At 49.9% G+C, this 20554-nt stretch overlaps 2 pseudogenes; both read right to left on the reverse strand.

Moving 5' to 3' along the window:
• Nucleotides 1-8086: 8086 nt before the first annotated feature.
• Nucleotides 8087-9243, reverse strand: LOC125533181 (annotated as a pseudogene).
• A 5982-nt stretch (nt 9244-15225) lies between these two features.
• LOC125533182 lies at nt 15226-17635 on the reverse strand (annotated as a pseudogene).
• Nucleotides 17636-20554: the final 2919 nt, after the last annotated feature.

A 20554-nucleotide genomic window follows, 5' to 3' on the forward strand; every position in this document is an offset into this window, starting at 1 on the left:
GCATCTAGCTGAGATATTTTCGCACCCGCATAAAGAGGTTTCTTCGACGAGGCCAAGACCTCCAAGAAGGCCTTTGCGGTTGCCTTCGGCTCCTCCGGTTCATTCTCTGAAGGTGTCGCATTTGCCGTTTCTGCAACAACGACATCATCTAGCATGTCCCTGACCCCGTCGTCCTCATATCCAGCGATACGTTGTCGCATCACCTCCTCTCTACCACGGTCCTGCTCGGCTATGTTTATCGGTGGCATGTCAAAGTTTGGCATATATCCGTGCGTGCGAAGGTGCTCACTCATGTCCGTCTGATTTCTACGGTGACGTCTGGCACATCTTGCACAGGGGCATGGTGGGATAATTCTCATTGGACGACGGAATATCTCCTTCAAATACACATCGGTTTTCGCGACCCACTCTGATGTTACTCGATTCCGACGGATAAAACCATTGTACATCCACTGATTATCTACCATCCTCTACTTTTTTGCAACCCACACAACATAATTAAGGATTCACTTAAATTAATCACATCAAATTTTTAGTTTCTACCGCGTTTAATCCAGCTACATCTCTAATAGGTAAAGATGGGTCCTAATCCCACCCGAGGATGTGTAGATTGAGTACGTTCTCCATTCTACCCCGTTCCGAGACAAAATCTCGGCAGCACCTCCCCGCTGTTCTCCAGATACACGTCTCGGCAAATAGCCGAGAGAATGTGCTCCGGAGAACAATGGGGAGGCGCCGCCGAAATCCTGTCTCAGAACGGGGTAGAACATGGAGAACATACCCAATCTACACATCCTCGGGCTGTCCGGGGAAAATGCTGGACAATCCGAAAGAGCTGCGGTGATAAATATGCAATTGAATGCATATTTATCCATGCAACCCTTTCGGACGGGAGACGCCTAGGTTACGTCAGTTGACTTGAGAATGAAATCTAGTGATATGAAAAAATGGAGGAGATGGACTTGTAGCTCACCCTCGGCTGTAGAGGAAGTAGTCGAACAGCAGAGGGATGCTCAGGGGGACCAACGCGTCAGACAACGGTCACTCTGATGAAATGCGACACCACAACGCCTGCAAATTCCACCGAAAGAACAACTTAGATCATCACATCTCAGTAAAGTGTCAAACTTTTGTCTTCTATTTTTTTAGCAAGATCATCATGAGTATCATTTTTTTAGCAAGATCATCACATCTTAGTAAGTCTCAAAATTTTGTCTTCAATTATTTTATCAAGATCATTATGAGTATCAAAAAAATAACAAGATCATCACATCTCAGTCAAGTGTCAAATTTTGTCCAACATCCATCCATCCATTCATCTATCATTAACTTTACCAACATACATTCGTCAACATGACCTAACATTAAATATATGACAAACAAAGTTTCTAAAAAAATTCACCGACATTCCATCCATCCACCATCTATGATTCTAACAACATCCATGAATCCATCTAAGAAAAATTTATCCATACATCCATCCACCTAAAAACAGTAGCAAGAAGAAGAAAAAACATACAAAAAATCTATTTATCTAACTATCTATCCATCCATTCATCTAGCAGCACAGCAGCGGCAGGGGAGCAACGGCAGCAGCGGGGGGAGCGGCAGGATGACGGGGGAGCTCACCGAGGGGGCAGGGGACGTGGTGGCGGAGGTGGTGTCGGAGGGGCCGGCAACGGGTGGCGGAGCGTGGGCGGCTGGGGGCTCCCCGGTGCTCACCAGCAGCAGAGGAGGGTCGGGAAGGGGGCGTCGGACCGCCGGAGTCGTGGCCGCAGCCAGCTCACCACGAGCAGGAGGGACGGGGCCGCGCGGTGCGGGGCGACCGGGAACGACCAGCGGCGTTGCGGGGCGGCCGGGGACGGTTGGCGGCGGTGCGGGGAGAGAACAGCCGGCGGCAGTGCAGAGGGAGGACGCGTGATGCGGGGCAGGGATGGGGGGCGAGGAGCGTGGGGAGGGGTCGGTGCGACGTGGTCAGGACGGGGGCGGCAGCGGTGCAGATGGGGCGTCGGCGGTGCGGGGCAGGGATGGCCGGTGGCGGGGGGATCGAGTGGCGGAGGGCGGGGATCGAGCGGCGGTGGGGCTGGATCGAGCGAGGAGGGTGGATGAGGGGGTTAGGTCGAATGAGTGGTCGGGGCGTGGGGTGCCCGGTTGGATAAGCTGTGAGGTATGCCGACGGTATAGTCGTCGGCATAGGTTCTTTCCACCTATGCCGACCGTTATGCCGTCGGCATACCTGCTTTTTTGTTTTTTGTTTACATTAAATTCAAGTTATTTAAAAAATGTCCTAACAAAATGTAATTATTAATGTCTGGCTCTCAGCACACTGTAAAAAATAGTTCCACCTCGCCACCAATCTATGTTCACATACTTCTCCACCTTCTCAGTTTGTCGTGTGTAAGCTGTGGTGGCCGTTCCCCCCCCCGAGACATGGCGGCAGCGACGCCCGTGAGGGGGGGGGGCACGCCCCGGAGACGCGTCCCACCTCTTCGGACATGCCACCACACCACCCCGCATGTATGAGGGCCCGGTGTGACGCTCCGGTGGCATTGCTACCCCCCCCCCCAGTGCCCCCGTCTCGCCTAACCCTGTAGCGTTTGACCACGGGATCTAGCCCTTTGACTTTGCACGGACGGGCTTTGACCAGTGGACCTCCCCACCCGGTTGTGTTAGGTCAGCCCATAGGAACACTTTGGAGCAACATCCGGGCCAGACCCACAGCAAGATCCCCTCCGTGTAGACCCCACGCGTCCGTTTCCCCCCTCCAGGTGCCGGCGGCAGCGCCGTCCGTGAGGGGGGCACACCCCGGACACGCGTGCCGGGCGTTTGCAACCGCCACAACACTTCCAGACTTGTGAGAGGCAGCCGGCGCAAGATTTGGCGGCATGCTAGCCCCCGGAGGCCGCCGGCCACAGCCATAGACGCGCGAAGGGCAATCCGCGTAGAGGGAATTTTTTGGATACTTCTCCATCACCAAAAATTATGAAAAAATACCATCGTTCCTATAGCACATGTGCCCACGTCGTGCAAAAAAAAATCATGATTTTATCACGCTCCGAGTATTTAATAATATTGACGCCGCATCGTTACCGCAGAACGTCTACTACCGTGTCATCGCCGTCCGTGAGGGGGGCCACGCCCCGGAGACGCGTCCCGCCTCTTCGGACATGCCACCACACCACCCCGCATGTATGAGGGCCCGGTGCGATGCTCCGGTGGCATTGCTACCCCCAGTGCCCCCGTCCCGCCTAACCCTGTAGCGTTTGACCACGGGATCTAGCCCTTTGACTTTGCACGGACGGGCTTTGACCAGTGGACCTCCCCACCCGGTTGTGTTAGGTCAGCCCATAGGAACACTTTGGAGCAACATCCGGGCCAGACCCATAGCAAGATCCCCTCCGTGTAGACCCCACACGTCCGTTTCCCCCCTCCAGGTGCCGGCGGCAGCGCTGTCCGTGAGGGGGCACACCCCGGACACGCGTGCCGGGCGTTTGCAACCGCCACAACACTTCCAGACTTGTGAGAGGCCGTCGGCGCAAGATTTGGCGGCATGCTAGCCCCCAGAGGCCGCCGGCCACAGCCGTAGACGCGCGAAGTGACGGCTGCTCTGCCTTCCGTGGAGGGGGGCCACACCACGGAGCCCCAAGACGGGCGTCTACACATGCCAGAACACTTTCACACATGCATCGCGACCCATGCGATGTTTCGGTGGCATAGCTACACCCCGAAGGCCATCCCGAATCCCAGATGACTAGTAGATCTAGCCCTTTGACTTTCGCCGGACGGGCTTTGACCGGTGGACTCTTCCACCTGGTTGCGATAGGTCAGCCCATAGCAACATCCCCGAACACGGTTTGTGTTGGAAATATGCCCTAGAGGCAATAATAAAAGCATTATTATTATATTTCCTTGTTCATGATAATTGTCTTTATTCATGCTATAATTGTGTTATCCGGAAATCGTAATACATGTGTGAATAATAGACACCAACATGTCCCTAGTAAGCCTCTAGTTGACTAGCTCGTTGATCAACAGATAGTCATGGTTTCCTGACTATGGACATTGGATGTCATTGATAACGAGATCACATCATTAGGAGAATGACGTGATGGACAAGACCCAATCCTAAACATAGCACAAGATCGTGTAGTTCGTTTGCTAGAGTTTTTTCCAATGTCAAGTATCCTTTCCGTAGACCATGAGATCGTGTAACTCCCGGATACCGTAGGAGTACTTTGGGTGTACCAAACGTCACAACGTAACTGGGTGACTATAAAGGTATGCTACGGGTATCTCCGAAAGTGTCTGTTGGGTTGACACGGATCAAGACTGGGATTTGTCACTCCGTATGACGGAGAGGTATCACTGGGCCCACTCGGTAATGCATCATCATTATGAGCTCAAAGTGACCAAGTGTCTGGTCACAGGATCATGCATTACGGTACGAGTAAAGTGACTTGCCGGTAACGAGATTGAACGAGGTATTGGGATACCGACGATCGAATCTCGGGCAAGTAACATATCGATTGACAAAGGGAATTGCATACGGGGTTGCTTGAATCCTCGACATCGTGGTTCATCCGATGAGATCATCGAGGAGCGTGTGGGACCCAACATGGGTATCCAGATCCCGCTGTTGGTTATTGACCGGAGAGTCGTCTTGGTCATGTCTACATGTCTCCCGAACCCGTAGGGTCTACACACTTAAGGTTCGGTGACGCTAGGGTTGTAGGGATATGTATATGCAGTAACCCGAATGTTGTTCGGAGTCCCGGATGAGATCCCGGACGTCACGAGGAGTTCCGGAATGGTCCGGAGGTAAAGAATTATATATAGGAAGTGCTATTTCGGGCATCGGGACAAGTTTCGGGGTCACCGGTATTGTACCGGGACCACCGGAAGAGTCCCGGGGGTCCACCGGGTGGGGCCACCTGCCCCGGGGGGCCACATGGGCTGTAGGGGGTGCGCCTTGGCCTACATGGGCCAAGGGCACCAGCCCCAAGAGGCCCATGCGCATAGGGTTTCAAAAGGGAAGAGTCCCACAAGGGGAAGGCACCCCCTAGGTGCCTTGGGGGGGAGGGATTCCTCCCTTGGCTGCCGCCCCCCTAGGAGATTGGATCTCCTAGGGCCGGCGCCCCCCCTTGTCTCCCTATATATAGTGAGGGAAGGAGGGCCTCTCAAACTACGCCTTTGGTGCCTCCCTCTCCCTCTCCAACACCTCCTCCTCCTCCATAGAGCTTAGCGAAGCCCTGCCGGAGTACTGCAGCTCCACCACCACCACGCCGTCGTGCTGCTGCTGGAGCCATCTTCCTCAACCTCTCCTCTCCCCTTGCTGGATCAAGAAGGAGGAGACGTCACGCTGACCGTACGTGTGTTGAACGCGGAGGTGCCGTCCGTTCGGTGCTAGGATCTCCGGTGATTTGGATCACGTCGTGTACGACTACCTCATCCCCGTTCTTTGAACGCTTCCGCTCGCGATCTACAAAGGTATGTAGATGCATCCGATCACTCGTTGCTAGATGAACTCATAGATGGATCTTGGTGAAACCGTAGGAAAATTTTTGTTTTCTGCAACGTTCCCCAACAGTTTGGACCCAACCCAACACTAGATTCCCTCCGGTTCCACCGCACCCGCACCATCCCCCCTCCAAGTGACGGCGGCTCTGCCTTCCGTGGAGGGGGCCACACCATGGAGCCCCAAGACGGGCGTCTACGCATGCCAGAACACTTTCACACATGCATCAGGACCCGTGCGATGTGTCGGTGGCATAGCTACACCCCGAAGGCCACCCCGAATCCTAGTCGACGAGTAGATCTAGCCCTTTGACTTTCACCGGGCGGGCTTTGACCGGTGGACTCTTCCACCTGGTTGCGATAGGTCAGCCCATATCAACATCCCCGAACACGGTTTGGACCCAACCCAACACTAGATTCCCTCCGGTTCCACCGCACCCGCACCTTCCCCCCTCCAAGTGACGGCGGCTCTGCCTTCCGTGGAGGGGGCCACACCATGGAGCCCCAAGACGGGCGTCTACGCATGCCAGAACACTTTCACACATGCATCGGGACCCATGCGATGTTTCGGTAGCATAGCTACACCCCGAAGGCCACCCCGAATCCCCCCTCTAACCAGATTCCCTCCATGTCGACCGTTTCCCCCCTCCGTGACACGGCGGCAGTGACGTCCGTGAGGGGGGCAATCGATATACCATCGGGGCATGTTTTTTGTTTAGATAAGGCACATTTATGTTGTGAAAAATACAAAATAATAAATATATAAACTAAAAATAAAAAAATAAAGGTAGGCCGTCGGCATAGCTGCGCACACGGAGCTATGATCCCACAGATCGATGACATGGCATTGCACGCGGATTGATGACATGGCAGATAGCATGGGCTAGGACTATGCCGACGGCTATAACTCTGCCACACCACAGGCCCTCACTCCCTCGGATCGATGACGTGTCGACGGCGCGAATCGGTGATGTTAGCAATTCTATGCCGACGGCCAAGCCGTCGGCATAGTTATGCCGACGGCCGCCGTTATCCTCCGTCGGCGTAGTTTTGACGCCGTCAAACGGTCGCCGCTAATCGGGTAGGTGGGCCCTTTCTATGCTGACGGCCTCTTCTATGCCGACGGTCCCCGTAGGCATACCGCGAGCTGTACCGACGGCCGTAATATGCCGACGGCCCCGTCGGCATAGATACACATATGCCGACGGCTATTCTACGCCTACGGCCTGCCCTTGGCCGTCGGCATATGTCCATTTATGCCGACGGGCGCCGTCGGCATAGATGAGGCCGTCGGCAACTAGATAATTTCTGGTAGTGTCTCCTTGTGGCGCAGTCATGTAGTTCATCTCTGAAGCGACACCGATGACATCGAGTATGTATTCTCTGCGTCACAGCCACACCATCTCTCCTTAGCGGTATGGTCTCCAGGTGATGGCCAAAATGCTTGTCCAGAAGCAAGCCATGGCCGAACTGCTCATCTTTGTAATGGGTTTCCTCCCGATTGTGATGCTTCATTAATATTTTTTAGTCCAAGAACTAGCCTGTTTCAAATCGTGATCTAATCACTCCCAATTCCCGAGCTCGCCCTGCAAGATATATCGTACTAATCTATGCAAAATGCTACCCAGTTAGATGACCCGTAGATTCTTGAGTTATACTTATTTGATTGCTGACTTTTTCAGTGTCTGATGCATTTTAGGATCGTAATCTGAATTTTGGTGTTGGTGATGAAGGAATGCAGAAAACCAATGTCATCAACGAAAATCAAGTAAGTTTTGTTCCCAATACACCACGTAAGAGTTCAGGCTCCCAATTACCGAGCGGTTTTTTCACTTAAGATCTTATAGCTCGACCACTAATGCTTATACTCGAATGTATCTTCAGTGTCCACACAATAGACGGCATACTTCAGTATCCAAATATATTTTTTCTACAATATCCAGAATTCATATCTATTACCAATTGATAATTTTGGTCGTCGATTGAACAGCTGGTGTATGGAGTATCATATCTTACTCTTGGAATTGCAATGCACTTGCTGACTTTGCTGCTGCAGGAAAATTCCACCTTACGCACTGTTCCACTTGGAGAAATTTTTTGTTGTTAATGTTAACACCCCGGTAAAACCCTCTCTCTCTCTCTCCCTCTCTTAAAATACACTGACAAGAACATGAGATGTAATTACCCATAGCAACCGCAACTGGTTTGCTTGATGAGAGTTCGTCAGGAAGTTAATCCCATTTGCAAACAGAATCAAAACTGAGTGTGGTTTCACGGAATGGTTTGGAGCTTGGAGCCTTGGACAGCTATATATACTGGTGATGGACTAATGGGCCATCCTTCCAATTATATTTCAGTGTGATGGTCCTAATTCTGCACTGTGGAAAACAAACTCAAACATGCCCCAAAATTGGAGATAGGTGTCACAATTAAATATCATTAGCCAATTTTCGGGCGTACATCTGACAGAGGAGAAACAGAGGAATGCATCCGCTGTACTTTATATATAAAGTGGGACGAAAGCCTTTTTCGGTAATGATAGGAAAAAAGAAGATGCGCATAAGACATGCTACTACTCAATTACATCACATAAACGACTCAGCACTGGGAGCTTTGAGTAGCATGCCACGTAATAAAAGCAGTCCCGGGTCCAACTGAGGCGACCATCTTTAATCTCACTAAGATGCCTTGTGCTAGTGTTGTATGAGAAAATCTGATTTGACTCCTCATCAACGAGAAAGAGGACCCCTCTTTCCAAGTCAAGAGCAACAATCCGATAAAAACACAACCAGGACTGATAATCTCGGTTGCGAAGGAAGTTGTTCCTTCCAAACGCATCTCCCATACAAAAACGATGCTTTAGAGACCACTTGCAAGGACGATAATCATCAAGAGTGAAAGCTGCAATTGTAAGGCCGCCCTCCTCTGGAAATGCGCACTGCAAAAGCCCCATTGATTGGCTAAAGCAACCATTCCAACAGTCACCCGGCAGCTTGATAGTATAATGATATGGCATCATGCCAGAACTCATTGCCTCCAAGCCTCTAACCACAAGAATCTCACTAGTGTTGCTATGCACATGGAACACCCCACCTATAAAGTTGTGTGGTTTATTGACCATTATCCTATGGTTCCCACTCCATGCATCATCCACAAGCCACTCACATAGGTCAGACGAGAACACCTCAAGTTTGCAGATAACAAGTGGCAAGGTGTTTTTAACTTCTCCTGAAAGTTGAAGACATAGAACTGTCCCGACCATGATGGATCGAAGGCCAAAAAAGCTGTATAGCGGGAGACATTTGAGCCATGTGGAGTATTTAGAATAGGAAGCGTCCTCCATTCTCGTGTTGCTGGGTTGCAAACAGTGAAGCGGCAAGTATCTGCAGAAGTATAGCTGCTCTTGTACCGGCAAAGTACCAGGCCATTGCAACAGTCCACAAGTTCTAATTGCTTGTACTGAGGCATGAACGTAAGAGCTCCATCAGTTTCCTCATCATTTGGGGACATGCCAACAAGATGGATATCAGAACTATATTGAGCTTGGTACAAAAGACCAGTGGAAATTTTTGGCAGCTTCTGACGGTAGTGAGGATCAGAGGAGAAGGCAAGCCAAGCCTTGCACACACATTTGAAGCGGCAAAAGGACTTGGGAGGCACCCGAGAGAGGATTTCCACCACTAGATCGTCAGTTAGACAATCAACAGTGATCGCCTTCTTCGACTCCATATTTTATGGTCGATTCCTGGAAGGAAAAATTTACAAGATCAACATATTTTTTTAGACATGGTAGGTAATAAGTTCTGTTGGTTGGAACTCAATCAATTGATCCATTTTATTTAGAACAAAGGGACTGCTAGCAAAAACTGAGATGCAGTTTATATACTGGTTCAAAACATGCAGTTGTACTAAAGAAAAAATGCTCATGATGTCCTATCAATCTACCTCCGCTTGTATATAGTTGAACTGTGTGCGTTGAAAAACAATGTGATTTCCCATGCATGAACAACCGAGGGTGGCTACTAGCTAGGGTTGAAAATGGAGCAGAATTTGTGAGAATGGGCTATAAAGTTTTTTGTTTTTGAATCGAGGAAAGAGAATAGGAAATTCCGGTACTGACACAAGTACCAAAATAGTGCCGGTTACGAACACGGACGAATACGAAGTGGAAACGGAATGGAAGTATTTATCGGAACAGTTGAAAAAACCGTCTGTGGACTATGGATTAGGAAACAAGAAATTAGGTCACTTTCCCTGGTATTCATGAGTTATATTACGATATCGCAAACTTCTAGTACAACATAAAGAAATCAAAATGGTACCGAGTGATATGAGTACATGACACACATCAGTATAACATTAACACGGTCATAGAAGGTAAATAGCAAAAAAAAAGTCCACATCTTGCCTGGACAAAGAAGATAAAACAAAAGTGCTTAAACAAGATAAAGAGCAGCCACGTGATGGTGTGCATATTACATGGGGTATAGCAGGCAAATCTAATGTTTAAAGATCATAGGAAATTGAGGCCAAAATCAAAGCGCTTAGCTTTCCGTGCCTGTCTTTGTGATTTACTGGTGATCGATGTATGGGTACTATGCTAACCAAGTAACCATTGAGGCAGCAAGTGAAAAATGTCCTGTATGCAATATCTAACCACGAATTCTGATGGATAAGGCCAGGCCTGCACATTTGAGTTATGCCGAGACGTAGAGAGGACGCGGTCGTCGTCGATTGAACTGGCAGAGTAGACATACCTGCGCTTGTGCTGCGGTCGTCGTACATCGATCGAACTGGCAGCGCAGTTGGAGATGCCCGCGCCGACGCCGGGGTAGGATTGATGGCGGAGCAGGCGGCGGCTGCGGCTGGTCGATGTTGTTGTGCCGTCGTCGACCTAGGTGTTTTTTTGAGTTATTTACCCAAAACCACCGCATTATGGGCTACGGTAACAGATCAGTACCATATTTGAGTCAGGGCACAAAAAACCACCAACAATGGGGCTAATCTGTAACACGGAGCACTGACGCTGCGTTTTAGCCCAGAAAACAGCGAAACCGACAGGTGGGGCCTGCCTGTCGGGATGATGTGGCAAAAAAAAATTCCACGTGGGCAGGTTGACTAGTCTCTTTCTCCTCTCTCTCCTCTCTTCTCGCGCCGGGGGGCTGGATGCAGGTGGCCGTCGCCCACGCACCGCCGACGTTGGGCGAGCCTTTGTGAAGCACGACGTCGAAGGCGGTGACCCCCTTGGAGTCCATGAGCCTCCGCACGGCGGAGCGGCACTTGGTGGTGGTGATGTCTTCCGTGAGGGAGTGCGCGCCGCGGACGGGGCGGATGGGCACGAGGTCGACGCCGACGATGAAGGCGCCGACGGGGGCACGGGCGACGGCCACCTGCATCCAGCCCCCGGCGCCGCGCAGAGGTCGAGCACGGCGCACGCCGCGGACGGGGCGGATGGGCACGAGGTCGACGCCGATGACGAAGGCGCCGGCGGGGGCACGGGTGACGGCCACCTGCATCCAGCCCCCCGGCGCTGCGCAGAGGTCGAGCACGGCGCGCGCCGCGGACGGGGCGAATGAGCACGAGGTTGACGCTGACGACGAAGGCGCCGACGGGGGCACGGGCGACGGCCACCTGCATCTAGCCCCCCGGCAGCGTGCAGAGGTCGAGCACGGCGCGTGCCGGCGGGAGGAACCGGAAGCGGTCGTCGAGCTGCTGCAGCTTGAAGGCCGCGCGGCTTCGGTAGCCCTGCTCCTTGGCGAGGTGGTAGTACTCGTCCTGCCGCTGCTTCCCCTTCGCCTTGCCCATGGAGCTCTCAACTTGCATCGGCAGAGATGGCTCGCCACGCACAAGCTGCTCGACAGAATGCTCCATAGAAATAGAGATGGGATGAAGATGACCATGTAGTCAATGACAGGCGGGGCCCGCAGCTCATCTGCCACCTCAACTAGTCAAATTTTTTTATGTGCTTGGTATTTGCCACGTCAGCCCGACAGGCGGGACCCACCTGTCGGATTCGCTGTTTTCTGGGCTAAAACGCAGCGTCAGTGCTCCGCGTTATAGATTAGCCCCATTGTTGGTGGTTTTTTGTGCCCTGCCTCAAATGTGGTACTAATTTGTTGCCCTAGCTCATAATGTGGTGGTTTTGGGCAAATAACTCTGTTTTTTTAAGGAACTCGACCTAGGTATTTTAGAACTGATCATGCTTTCACAGATGGGCCGATGGCCCGATGGGCTACAAAGTTTCGTTGTTGTTCTGGACATATTTGTCGGAGGTCTCCAAAACATTTTCTTAGACTAAAAAAAACTGAAAATGTATTTTTTTTCTCTTCATTTTGCTGGTAAAAAAGGTATCTTATTTTCAACTATGGTCTTATTATATTTTCAGAAATACCAGCCACCGAGGAGCCCTCGATCCAAATCGCCATGCTCCTTACCAAAGTGCTTACTTTGGCATGTGCTTCTTCAACAATGAATATATGACTTTGTTTCCGGTACTGCGATCGTACTATGATGGTGTTAGAGCAACTCTAGCAAAGTTACCATATCTACCTGATCGCCATAATAATTGCTATTATGTCTTGGCCTAAAAAAAGCCTGATCGCCATCTTGTCAGCGATCACCATAATTTATGGAGCGTCCTCAATATTTGGCCCCATGCCCTCACAGTTTTCATTATGGTATCTCTGGGTTACCTTTTGGAGCGCACTTCATATGACAGTTACTTCTAGTTCCGTGTTGCGTGAAGAAAACTTCAGATGCCCTCCCACCCACTAGCAGAGCCACAACAAGGCCAAAAGGGTCATGGACCGCCCAGGGTTAAAGTGAAAAATGTTTTAGATGAAGTCCAACTTGCAATGATGTATTGATTTTTAATATGGTAGCACAATTTATATTATCTGGCCCGCCCAGTTTTTTTGTGGTAGCTCCGCCACTGCTCCCACCTCACTTGGGATGACAGGGAGGTTGGGGAAAAAAGAATGAGTTATTATCGAGTGGGTCCCTTGATTATGGATACAACAAATATAGACTCTGAGCTTGGTTGTTGCCTTTCGAGCATCCATATTTTTTTGAAATGCACTCCAAAATAATTACGGAGGTTGTACTTTTGATGACTATAATAGATTTTCTTTTATTACCATTTCAGACTTCAACCATAAATTGAGACCCAGGAACCTTGAAATTATCGGTATAAGCTAAATTCAACCAAACAAACTCCCTTAGAAGGCAACAACTTGGAACCATAATAGAGTGGCCTCAACTAATTAGTATTACATATTTGAATAGCACAAGGAAAGCTTCACATGGCCGGATATTAGCAATGCAGCATATTCCTGATTCATTACATCTCCTCACAAAGTTACATATGTCCCCTTGTTTCCTCAAAGACAACATTGCGATTGTGACAATGAGAAAAATGCCACGACTGGGCCCGAGGCCACCACGCCCATACCCTAGCACTGTTGCTAGTAGCGCACGGGAGGCCATACCACTTTCAGAGTAGGGGCCCGTCAGCACCATGGCCAACATCAGAGAAACTCTAGCAGATCTGCTAAAAATCTGTACCGCAAATTTCGTTTGAGGGATCCTCTAAAATGAATTGGCGGTACCGCGCATGGCATGGCAGAATAGATCCTCTAAATGATACTGCATATTTCAGAACTTAAATTCGCGCCACAATGGTTCACCACAGGAGCCAGGCAAACCTTGTTGTATTAGATAGTCGGGAAGTCGTCGTGCTAAGGCCCAAGAGGACCAGAACAACACCCGTCGTGATGAAGAGAAGCGTAGATCAAAAGGATCAAATCCATAGGCACATGAACACAGACAACCAAAGACCGAATCCAGACGGATCCACCGAAGACAAACACCGAATCCCACGAGATCTGCCAGAGACACACCTCCACATGCACTCCGACGATCCGAGACACATAGCCAGGATGGGCTAGACGGGGAGAACCTTATTTCATCTTCAAGGAGTTGCCGCCGCCGTCTTGTGTTCCCAAACAAAACACAAACACTAAACAGACTAAAAAAATGCCTAAAAGCGAAGCACAAACCCTCCCACCGACAAGTGTCGGGATCCATCATGCCTCCATGGCCATAAGGCCATAGGAGACGAGATAGATCGATGACGGCACCGGCAGGAGGCGGTGAAACCCTACCTTTGCGGGAGTCGCTCATGGGTGGGGAGAAAACGTTTCTTTATGGCCCGAATCCTCTACTTCCCATGTTTACAAGATTCTAATATTTATTTTATTTTGCAGGAATAGAAGGTCTACTTTTGGCCTCTAATATGATCCGTTATCCAGTTACTATGAGTCAAAAGCCAGGGTATGCACAATAAAATGCTGCAAGCTACCTCTGTAAACAAAATGCAAGAGGTTTTAGGTCACTATTCTATGTAATTACTGCCTCCCTCCTAGTATAATTTAAGATCTTATTACAATTAATTTCTATATAGACTTGCCAGTTTGAAAAGGATGGACGAGGCAAACCAGGAGAAACCAGTCAAATATCATGGCCAAAGCGATGATTTTAGTTAAAGTTACATTCTTCACCTGATTATAAGCTCTTGGCATCACTGTCACCGTTCCTTCCTCTACGATTGTCAGTAGCGACTGTAGCAATTAATAGTTCTTACTGATTAATGTTTCCCGTGGATCACATCACATCACAGATGTGTACTAATTAACATGCAAAAAAAAACATGCTCTTGTGGTTTTTCTATCTCTGAATTTTTAACAGACAGACACTTGTTAGTCTGACGATGGTTCGCTTCCTCAAAACAAAATGGTGAAAGTAGTTGCAGGTGAGCCATAGAGTAGCTGTTGTGCATCGATCGAGTCAACTCAAACTTTCAAAGCGACCGAGCAAGCTCGACTATTCCTCATATCTGTTTTCCCTTTGATGTTACAAACCCAATTTTTTGACCTAAACTGGGTGTGAACCTGAATAATTAATTAACAAGTCCGCCAAAACAGAGGCATGCAGCCACGTCAATGACAAAATAATAGAAAGGGTGCAACAAACAAAGTGCACACAAAATATGCTGCTACTCAGTTCATCACAAAAATGGCTCATCCTGGGAGCTTTGAGTAGCATGTCACGTATGAGCTGACCATTTTTTCCCACTAAGTGTTGATGTTATATGACAAATGCTTCATTAGATTGTTATCAACGAGGAGAAGAACCCCTCTCCAAATCAAGACCTATGATATGATAATCACACAAGGAGGGCCAGGAATCTCCACTGCAAAGAAAATCATCCCTTCCAACTGCATCTCACAGACGAAGACGATGCTTCTGAGAATAATTGCAAGGCCAATACACATCCAGACTGAACGAAGGAGATGTCACTAATTCACATGCTCTTGTGTTTCTTCCATCTTATGAATTTCAACTGTCAGACAATTTTTTTAGTCTGACGGCATACGACTTCTCCCAAAGAAAATGGTTGAAGTTGTCGCAGGTGACTGATATAGTAGTTGTTGTCCATCGGTCGAGTCAATTCAAAGCGATCGAGCATGTTTGTACTTTCAATGATCTCGTGCTGCTGCATTAATACTCTAGGTAAAAACATAGTACTGCTGTTGGTTGATTAACAAGTTTCTTGTGCATGTCTAACAGAGGAGAAACAGAGACATATGCAGCCACATCAATGACAGAAAGAAAATGGTGCAGCAAACAAAGTGCACACAAGAGGTGATGTTGCTACTTGCTACTCAGTTCACCACATAAACTTCTCATCCTGGGGAGCTTCGAGTAGCATGCCACATAATAATAGTATCGCTCATAGGGCATGCTGAGCTTACCATTTTTTATCCCGCTAAGTATCCCAGTGTTGATGTTGTACGACAAAAGCTTCATTAGATTGTCATCGACGAGGAGAAGAACCCCTTTCTCCAAATCAAGAGCGACGATCCTATAATCACAAAACAAGGGCCAGGAATCTCCACTGCGAATAAAATCATCCCTTCCAAGTGCATATCGCATACAAAGACGATGCTTCAGAGACCACTTGCAAGGCCGATAAGAATCAAGACTGAAAACTGTAATTGTACGGCCGCCCTCCTCTTGAAATGCACACAGCAAGAGCCCCGATGATTGGCCAAAGCATCCAACCTTGAGATGGCGATGGTCATGAGGTAGCATGATAGTAAAATGATTGGGTGGCAATGGCATGCGATAACTCATTGCTTCCAAACCTTCAACCACAAGAATATTATGTCTCCTGGTCTGCAAATATAACACCCCACCCATAAAATAGTGTGATTTACCAACGAGTATGATGGAATTCCAACCCCATGCATCACGATCCCAACACTGTGAACCATCCACAAACCAGGTGGATAGGCTAGGCGAGAACACCTCAAGTTGGCAGATACCTAGTGACCGACATTGCTTGAACTTCTGCTGAAATCTGAAGACATAGAACTGTGCCGACCAAGATGGATCGTAGGCCAACAAAGTTGTATAGCGAAAGCTGAAGTCATTTGGGTGAACAGATGGGTGATCGTGAGTGGGAGGAGCAGGAAGCCTCTTCCACTTTCGTGTTGACGGGTTGCACACAATGAGGCGGCAAGTATTTGAAGAGGTAGTTTTATAGTCGTTCCAGTACTGACAAAGGACTAAGCCATTGCAACAGTCCACAAATTCTAATTGCTTGTACCGCGGCACGAATGAAAGAGCTCCGTCAATTTTCTCGCCGTTTGAGGACAGGTTGATATCATGATCCCTGTCGTGGCCTGTGTACAAAAGAGCAGTGGGAATTTTTGGCAGCTTTTGATGGTAGTGAGCATCAGAGGAGAAGGCAAGCCAGGCCTTGCAGACACATTTGAAGCGGCAAAAGGACTTGAACGGCACCCGAGAGAGGATTTCCACCACTAGATCATCGGGTAGACTAACTGCAGTGATGATCACCTTCTTAAACTTCCTCTTCTTTGGCATATTACTGAAAGGAAAATTTTACAAAGTCAACCAAAAAAGAAACCATTCTTTGAACATGGAAACAAATAATTTATAATGGAATTCAACAAATTGATAAGTTTTTATTTGTAAAAGAAGTAGTTACTAGCAAAACTAAGGTGCAGTCTATATGTAGGAGTATGCAAAATTACAGGAATAAATGGTTCAAAACATGTATGTAGTTGTGCAGTACTAATTAACTAAAGTGTGTCTCCACGGGATCTTAGCAATCTAGCTCCCTCCACTAGTATATGGCTTAATTGATCTCTGTGCGGAAAACAAATCGATGAGGCCAGGCCTAGATTGGGTTATGCTGACATGCATGAACGCACACTTGCCTGTGCTCGTGTTGTATATGCAGTCTGCTGCACCGTCAACTGTGATTCTGTGAACCACAGGTAGAGAGGAGGGATCCCGCGGTTGGCAGAGAAGGCTTCGTGGACGCGGTCGCCGACGATTAACGGGCGGCGCGGGTGGGGAGACGGCAGTCGGCAGGTTGGACAGGCCCGCGGCGACGGTGGAGAGGAGGGATCGATACGGTAGCGGAGCAGGCGGCGGCAGTCGCCGTGACCTAATATTTTTTTTTTTGAGACAACCGTGACCTAATACATGGAAACGGAATCAAGACTCAGTGTGCCTTCACGTATAGGTTTAGAGCTTGGGCCGCTATAAGTGATGGACTGATGGGCCATTCTTTCTTCTTCTTGTTTTTCTTTTCTTTTTTGCGAATGGAAGGGAGTTTTATTCCAATATTATGGGGTTACAATTAAGAAGCAAAAGAGGCTCAATACATGGGGATCCTTGGTTGAGCCACACAGGCTATAGCACAATCTGTACGCCTATAATTAGCTAATCGATCTGCCACACCATTTTGTTCATGTCGTAGCTTCTGAGGAACAAACTCCCTATCCGACAGCATAGCTTTGATCTCCGCGACAATGTGGCCATATGCCGAATGAGAAAGACCATCACTAGAGAGAATTGCAAGGGCTTCTGAAGAATCAGACTGCACGATTACCAGAAGGCTCGTGTGCTTGAGCGCAACGGCCATTCCTTGCATGATTGCATGTAACTCCACCTTGAGTGCACCATTATAGTTGAAATTATGACAGTAAGCTGCAAATATTACCGACCCATTGTCCCTTCTTAACACCATCCCTGGTAGTTGAGAGGTGGAGGCAGAGAGAGGTTTTGGGACTCAGCACACATCCATTAGGCTCATCGGCCGGCCATATATACAGTTACAGAGAGCACGTCCGAGAGGGAGATCGTGTGCCACTACCACTATCGTGCGCAACCCACGCACACGCCCACAATGTGTACAGCCTTGACTTAGTCTAACCCCCCCCCCCCCCCCCCCCCCCCCAGTCGTGACGTCGCTGGGAGCGACGCAAAGACTGGACCTGAACTGAAGAAAGGTGTCAGTGGGCAGCCCTTTGGTCATCACGTCCGCCAGCTGCTGTTTGGTGGGGATATGTAGCACTCGAAATTCGCCAAGGGCGACACGCTCGCGAACGAAGTGGATGTCCAGCTCCACGTGCTTGGTGCGCCGGTGGTGAACGGGGTTCGCCGAGAGGTACACCGACGACCGTTGTCGCAGAAGACGAGCGTGGCCTTGGTCACCGCTGCACGGAGCTCGCCGAGAAGTTGGCGTAGCCAGATGCACTCAGCCACAGCGTTCGCGACGCCGCTGTACTCCGCCTTGGCGCTGGAGCGGGACACGGTGGCTTGCCGCTTCGAAGACCAGGAGACGAGGGCGTCGCCAAGGTAGATGTAGAAACCAGACGTCGAGCGTCTGGTGTCAGGGCACCCGGCCCAGTCAGCGTCGGTGAAGGCACGAAGACCCAAGGTTGATGAAGCGCGAAGGAGTAGACCGAGCGATGGCGTCCCGCGAACATAGCGAAGAACGCGCTTGACCAAGTTCAGATGGCAGGCGCGTGGGTCGTGCATGTGCAGGCAGATCTGCTGGACTGCATAGGCTAGCTCAGGATGGGTGATGGTGAGGTACTGCAGCGCGCCGGCGATGCTGCGGTAGGCGAAGGGATCGTCGACGCACGGTCCGTCGGCCTGCAGGAGCTTGCCCTTTGTGTCGATCGGCGTGGGCGAGGGCTTGCAGGAGTCCATGCCGGCACGGTCAACCACATCCTCGGAGTACTGTTGTTGGCAGAGGAAGAACCCTGCAGGTGTGCGCTGAACGCGAATGCCGAGGAAGAAATGAAGCGGTCCGAGGTCCTTCATGGCGAACTCGCCGGTGGGGCGGTGGACGATGTGTTGGAGGAGAGCGGTGCTGGACACGGTGAGGACAATGTCATCCACGTACAGCAGAAGAAACGCCTGCTCGACGACGTTGGTGTGGACGAAAAGTGACGAGTCGGAGCGGGTGCCGACGAACGCGATCGTCTTGAGGAAGCCAGCAAAGCGCAGGAACCAGGTGCGCGGTGCCTGCTTAAGGCCGTAGAGCGATTTGGCCAAGCGGCAGACATGCACGGGCTTGGTGTCATCGACGAAGCCGGCGGGCTGGTGGCAGAACACTTCCTCCTCAAGCGTGTCATGCAAGAAGGCGTTCTTCACATCGAGTTGGTGCATGGGCCAGTGGCGCGAGGCGGCAATGGTGAGAACCGTACGGATGGTGGCCGGCTTGACCACGGGGGAGAATGTCTTGCCGTAGTCGACACCGGCACATTGCCGAAATCCGTGCACGGCCCACCTGGCCTTGTAACGCTCGAGGGTCCCGTCGGCGCGTAGGTTGTGCTTGAACACCCACTTGCCGGTGATCAGGTTAGCGCCGGGAGGACGCGGCACCAGCTCCCAGGTGAGGTTGCTGACGAGGGCAGCGAACTCTTCACGCATCGCCGCCAACCAATTCGGGTCACGCACGGCGACGCGAACAGAGCTGGGGAGCGGAGAGATCGACGTGCTGGTGGAACCGTGGAAGCAGTGGCGGCGTCGTAGTAGCGCGGGTTGGGGGCGGAAGATCCCAGCTTGTGCACGTGTGACCATCCGGCGCGGCGGAGCAGCCGCGGGCGACGGAGGGGGCGAAGCAGCGGGAGCGCTTGACGAGGAAGCCGTTGAGTTTGAAGTAGCCGATGGCGCGCAGGAGCCGGAGCCGTCGATCCCCGATCCAACGCCCCCAGTTGAAATGGAGGAGTGAGCGGCAGAGGATGACGACGCTGAGCCGCTCGATGTCGATCCAGCGGTCTGAAGGAAATATGCCCTCGAGGCAATAATAAAGTTATTATTTATTTCCTTACATGATGATAAATGTTTATTATTCATGCTATAATTTTATTAACCGGAAACATAATACATGTGTGAATACATAGACAAACAAGAGTGTCACTAGTATGCCTCTACTTGACTAGCTTGTTGATCAAAGATGGTTATGTTTCCTAGCCATGGACATGAGTTGTTATTTGATTAACGGGATCACATCATTAGGAGAATGATGTGATTGACATGACCCATTCCGTTAGCTTAGCACACGATCGTTTAGTATGTTGCTATTGCTTTCTTCATGACTTATACAAGTTCCTGTGACTATGAGATTATGCAACTCCCGTTTGCCAGAGGAACACTTTGTGTGCTACCAAACGTCACAATGTAACTGGGTGATTATAAAGGAGCTCTACAGGTGTCTCCGAAGGTACATGTTGGGTTGGCGTATTTTGAGATTAGGATTTGTCACTCCGATTGTCGGAGAGGTATCTCTGGGCCCTCTCGGTAATGCACATCACTTAAGCCTTGCAAGCATTGCAACTAATGAGTTAGTTGCGGGATGATGTATTATGGAACGAGCAAAGAGACTTGCCGGTAACGAGATTGAACTACGTATTGAGATACCGATGATCGAATCTCGGGCAAGTAACATACCGATGACAAAGGGAACAACATATGTTGTTATGCGGTCTGACCGATAAAGATCTTCGTAGAATATGTAGGAGTCAATATGAGCATCCAGGTTCCGCTATTGGTTATTGACCGGAGACGTGTCTCGGTCATGTCTACATAGTTCTCGAACCCGTAGGGTCTGCACGCTTAACATTTCGATGACAATTATATTATGAGTTTATATGTT

Source organism: Triticum urartu, chromosome 1, assembly GCF_003073215.2.
Source record: "Triticum urartu cultivar G1812 chromosome 1, Tu2.1, whole genome shotgun sequence".
Lineage (NCBI taxonomy): Eukaryota > Viridiplantae > Streptophyta > Magnoliopsida > Poales > Poaceae > Triticum > Triticum urartu.